Source organism: Dermacentor silvarum, chromosome 1, assembly GCF_013339745.2.
Source record: "Dermacentor silvarum isolate Dsil-2018 chromosome 1, BIME_Dsil_1.4, whole genome shotgun sequence".
NCBI classification, from domain to species: domain Eukaryota; kingdom Metazoa; phylum Arthropoda; class Arachnida; order Ixodida; family Ixodidae; genus Dermacentor; species Dermacentor silvarum.
In genome coordinates this window covers 53,678,165-53,684,274 of record NC_051154.1, presented here as the reverse complement: position 1 = coordinate 53,684,274, position 6,110 = coordinate 53,678,165, and positions in this window count along the sequence as shown.

The window sequence follows — 6,110 nt, the reverse complement described above, 5'->3', positions numbered from 1 at the left end:
GTCCGAGAGATTTCATTGCATTACACATATTGTACCCTATTATTGCTACACTTTTTCTCTTTTTTTTCCTTCTTCCTTTTGTCGCAGCTGTCAATGTGTTAAAAGGGTTCGAGAGCCTTGTCAAGCGGTCGTGTAGACTGCTTTTTCTCTCAAACCCCCAGTTCCGCACACTCTATTGCAAACTGAAATAAAGCTTTGATTGATTGATTGATTGATTGATTGATTGAATATCTTGCATGCTGAATTTGCAAACGTTCTTTTTACACAAAATTTATTAGCAGACGCGGCAGACCTTTGCAGTGTAAAAGCAACAGCCCCCTTGAACTTTACATAGCTTGCGATATCCCAGTCGCAATTCTTCACTATTCACGCAGTTTCCAAAAATAAACTGCAGCTAACAGTGACAGCGGAAAGCAGCCGAAAAAAATTTGGAGGACGCTTAATCTTCGCCTTTAAAAGTGGAACGCGATAGCATTTAAAGATCCCTGAGTGCTTGTCACGTTTTCCGGCAAATGCAGCTTATGTAGCCCTGATGTTTACCGGGAAATGCTGGCGGCGAACGCTTTGCACGAAGGCGAGCTTTCTGGTAAACGCGGCCTCTTGCAAGGGCCGATGTTCTGTTGTTGTTTCGCACTTTTAGTACTTTAGTATGAGAAGTTTTAACGTAAAACGCATGCGCTGTGGGTGCTTTGTTACATGACATTTTTTTTTGTCGTCTGTCATCTCAAAATTCCGAGGAATAACTTTGTAAACAGTGTAAGACAAGGTATGAACAACTTTAGTGATAGAAGAACAGCTTTGGTGCCGTAAAGAATATTTTTCGCTCACGGGACGCCTATACGCCGGCTACGACGCCGCCACCGTATTTTCTGCGACACGGGACCCTTAACGTTGTCGCGCTAATATCCTTCAGTAAGTACCGCTGGCGCGATCTAAACCTCGGGCATGCACGAAGCGAACGAGCGTGCCCGGTAGCCGAGCCAGTGGCGTCCCGGCCATGACGTCACTTGCGAGAGGGCGCATTGCTAACGCTAACGCTAGATCCTTGCGTTTACTGATATACGCTATACTATAGCGATCTATTAAGCGCTAAAAGCGACGGGGACGAAAACCAAGGGCACGAGACACGCGTTACGGTCGCGTAAAAAAGACAAAAGCAAGAAAAGAAATTGATCGTACTTTGAGTATTTTCTTTCTGATATGTGCATCCTTTAGCTTTGGTATTTAATCAAAAGCGAGATTGCGAGTGAGCGCTTTCTCAAGCAACAGTTCTGATGGTGCGCGAATCGTTTTCAGCGAACCGCTAGGCGAGTCACGCGCGGCGCGTGACAGAAGGCCACCGGCTCCACCGTTAGCCGCAGGGGCAGAGAGACTTGGACACCATCACAAGTTTGGTTTGAGAAAATGCTCATATGGAGCACCGGGCGCAAAGGGGACAACTTTTGTAACCACTTGAAGTCATTCAGTTTTTCTCAACACAAGATTGTTATAAGAGATAAATGATGTGCCGCTAAGAGCACAGAAATAACAATCAAAAGAAAGATTTTGCCAGTTACTTTCGCATTCGATCGAGAGTGGCTAAACACAATAAATGATTTCCGTGAGGTAGGTTAGCGACCAATGGCTGCCTTTTATTACGCGGTAGTTTCTTTGCCACTTCATCCACTTTCTGCGTGGTTATTTGTTGGGACCCGCCGCGGTGGCTCAGTTAGCTAAGGCGTCGCGCTACTGAGCACGAGGTCGCGGGATCGAATCCCGGCCGCGACGGCCGCATTTCGATGTAGGCGAAATGCAAAAACGCCCGTGTGCTTGCGTTGTAGTGCACGTTAAAGACCCCCAAGCTGTCCAAATTAATCCGGAGCCCTCCACTACGGCGTGCCTCAAAATCAGGACTGATTTTGGCATTTGGAGGACGGTTAATCTTCGCCTTTAAAAGTGGAATGCGATAGCATTAAAGATCTCTGACTGCTTGTCACGGTTCCCGGCAAATGTCGCTTATGCAGCCCTGATGTTTACCGGGAAATGCTGGCGGCGAACGACGGAGGAACGACGACGAAGTGTCTTCTTGATAGAACACTAGTCTCTGTGCTCTCTGAATTTTTGGTGAAATCTTCGCCTTTTGAGGTGCCTCGCCTCCCCGTCTTGCGGCCATGGACGCGGAGCATTCCAGAGGCCCGCCTGGCCAGCAGTCATCACGGCCGTCAACCGCAAGGAAGCGAGTTGGCTCCCCCAGCGACACCGAAGACACCGAGCTGTACTCTGTGTCGGAAGACGACTCATCCGACGACAGCTTCATACCCTTCCGAAGCAAGAGGGCGAAGAGAAAGATCGTCAACACATCGCCGTCAACTCCTGCGAGTACAACGACTGTGAAGTCAAGGCCTGCGCGCTGGCCGCACGTCATCATTTTTATGCCGGAAGAACCCTCAAGTAACCTACGGCTGCTGAACAGGCAAGCCCTATCCATTTTTCTGGAATGTGCGGTGCCAGATCAAATTAAGGACATCCGAATAAACCCGCGGAAGAATATACTCGCCATAGACGTGTACAACGTGAGTGCGCTTGGAAAACTTCAAGCAATCACGGAGCTAGGCGGCATCAAAATGCGCCCCTTTATCCCGATTGACGATACATCCATAGCAGGTGTAATTTATGACATCGACATTGCCATTCCGAATGATGACTTACCTAGCCTCATCAAGCCGGCAAGCGAGGGAACTATCATTACGCAAGTGCGACGCCTTGGGAATACGCGCTGCGTAAAAGTAATTTTCAAGGGGGATTGTACACCATCCCACGTTAAAGTCGGACATTTCCGACATCCGGTTCGACCATTCATCCAGAAGCCGCTTCAATGCCATCAGTGTCTCAGGCTAGGACACGTCAAGGGCGTGTGTCCCAACTCGCTACTGTGTCCCCGTTGCGCTGAACCTCATGCAGAAGAGACCTGCGGTGCCACGGTTCTGAAGTGCGCCAACTGTAATGGCCCTCACGCTGCCTCGTCGAAAGACTGTCCCCGCATCAAGAAGGAGCATGCAGTTCTCAAGCAAATGTCCAGAGACAACTCGACCCACAGGGAGGCAGCCGAAGTAGTCCGGCGTCGGCGTCGACGTCGGCACCATCGTACGTCTTCAAAGAAGGGGCATGCTCGAAGTGATAGTGCCCATTCCACTGCGGCACCACTCAGTGGCGCCGCGAAAGGGCCCACCACTTGCACGAAGGAAGCGGATAAGACTCTTTCTTTGGAGGAATGGCCTACGCTACCGAGCCGCTCCCTTGCCAAGGAACCTCAGAAGGTCGTCGTCCCGCCGGAGCCTTCTCCAGCCGTGGATGATGCACCTAAAACAGATCGTCAGGTCATTTCGGTTCTGCGTTCCCTCATGGAAGCCATCCGAGCACTTTTGGTGGACATGGGGACAACATCTGCTCGAAGCGCTCTTAAAGTGCTGGACGCCTTAAGCCCAGTGCTTGATTCCCTCAACTAGAAAGATGGCTACCCATACACCATCCTTCCGAAAAGAAGTCAAGGCAGCGTCCGTCATCCAGTGGAACGCCAGAGGGCTAAAATCACGCCTTTCAGATTTTCGTCAGTTTATGTACACCAATGTGTTTCCACTCATCGTCATTTGTGAGCCCAACTTGTCGAAACCAATCAGACTGTCAGGGTACGAAGTTATCATGTCTTCAACAAATGGTGCATGCAGCAAAATCATCGTTTTTGTTCGTCGTGAACTTACCTATGTTTTGCAACCAATTGCACCCCACGACGACAATCAGTATATATGCATCACAGTTAAAAAGAACAAACTCTTGTTTACTCTCATAGGCGCCTATATATCGCCTTCAAGCAATTTTGATACGAAATGATTAGCGGATATCTTGAGTGTGTGTCCTGCCCCATGGGTTATCATAGGAGATTTCAATGCACACCATCCGGCATGGGGAAGTACAAGAACAAATGCAAAAGGACGAAGATTAGCAAGCATCGCCTACAACTATGACCTTACTCTCCTGAACGATGGTAGCCCCACCTTTCTTCGAGGCGTGACATACGGCAGCTGCCTCGATCTTGCTTTCGTCTCCAACTCTCTCGCCAGATGTGTGAAGTGGTTTCCGGATATTGAAACGCATGGGAGTGATCACATTCCCACTTATCTTAACATCAAAGGCTTGTCGTCTAGATCTGGTCCACGGAAGACCATTCGGAAGATTCAATGGGCCACCTTCAAGTCTGATATGGAAGATGCTTGCCGCGAGGGCCTACCATCTGGGTTAGAGCAAACAATTATAAGTACGATGCAAAACGCCACTCGCATGGTGACGATCTCTTCCACGCGAGACGACTTCGACATAGAATTAGAGCGACTACGAGCACTTCGTCGCCGGGCGGAACGTCGATATCGGCGTACAAAATCTATCCATGACCTTAGGGCGGCCAGGAGAATGCAAAAGAAGATTCAGCGTCGCATGGATAGATTAGCATCGGAACGTTGGACAACGTTTTGCCAGAAACTAGACCCCCGGAAGCCACTGTCTCACATTTGGAAAACGGTGCAAGGTCTGCGTTGCCTTCCGGAGCAGCGTTTTCCATTCAAGGCGCTCGCGCTCTTCCAAGGGCGGCAAGACATCGATGTCGCAGAAGACTTTTGTGCGAGGATCGCCGACCAAGCGACTCGTCCAGATCCTCCAGCCCAAGGTGACGTCCCCCATTCCCGTGATTGCCGCATGGACCTTCCTTTTACAATGGAGGAGCTCGAGGCGGCACTAGCTCTCTGCAGACGCTCTTCATCTCCGGGTCCAGATGGTATATCATACCGAGCCTTGTGCTATCTTGGAGAATCCGCACGGAAAGAATTGTTGAGTCTTTACAACTCCTCATGGCAGGAGGGAAACGTTCCTGACGAATGGAAAGTAAGCCGCCTGGTGCCACTCTTGAAGCGGGGCAAATCCCAACTCGAGCTCACCTCTTACCGCCCAATAGCGCTGGCCAGCTGTGTAGGAAAGATAATGGAACGGATGATCCTTGGCCGCCTGGAATGGTACCTTGAGCACTACAAGATTTATCCGAATTCCATGGCTGGTTTCCGACGTGACCGCTCTTCCATCGACAATGTAGTTGATCTCGTTTCATATGTTCAGCACGAAAGGTCCCGTAAGCGTTTATCTGCAGCTTTATTCCTAGATGTAAAAGGCGCATACGATAACGTACTACATGAGGCCATTCTCGATGCTCTTGCAACAGTTGGCCTAGGTGGTCGAGTCTTTTTGTGGATTGCAAGTTACCTATCTGCAAGATCATTCTTTGTGTTAACTGACGATGGCCCGACTACGCGACGCTATACCAGCAGAGGCGTTCCTCAAGGCGGTGCTCTCAGCCCGACGCTATTCAACCTCGCTCTTGTTGGACTTGCTGAATACTTACCGACTACCATCAAGATTTCAATATACGCAGACGACATCTGTGTCTGGACTTCGGCAGTCACACGTCCACAGATACGTGCGCGGCTTCAAAGAGCAGCAACTTTGACAGCGAGCTACTTGTGTAAACAAGGTCTCAGCATATCACCAGAAAAATGCGCACTAGTGGCATTTACTCGTAAACCAATGACGCCTTATGTCATCTCAATCAATAGGCGGACCATTTCCTATGTCAGAACCCACAGGTTTCTTGGCGTAATCATTGACCGAGACCTCTGTTGGAGCCCGCACGTGGCTTACATGAAACGGCACCTGACAGCAATTTCCCAGTTGTTTAAATACTTGACAGGAAAGACGTGGGGGATGTCAGTAGACTCAATGATGAAACTCTACAGAGCTCTCTTCCTCGGTTTTTTAAGATATAGTCTACCTGTACTGAACAACACTTGCAAGACAAATATTCGTGTTCTGCAGGCAGAACAAGCTCAAGCACTCAGAGTTTGCCTTGGTTTGCCCAGATGCACGTCAACAGAGGCAACTATTGCGATTGCTGGGGACCATCCGATGCAAACTCACATTACGGTGGAAGCCCTGAGAACGCACATCAGACATTTTGCACGTGCCCCCTATCACCACCTTGCAACACTACCTTCAGACAGGAGCCAAGCATCGTTCTCTCAAACTATCATCAA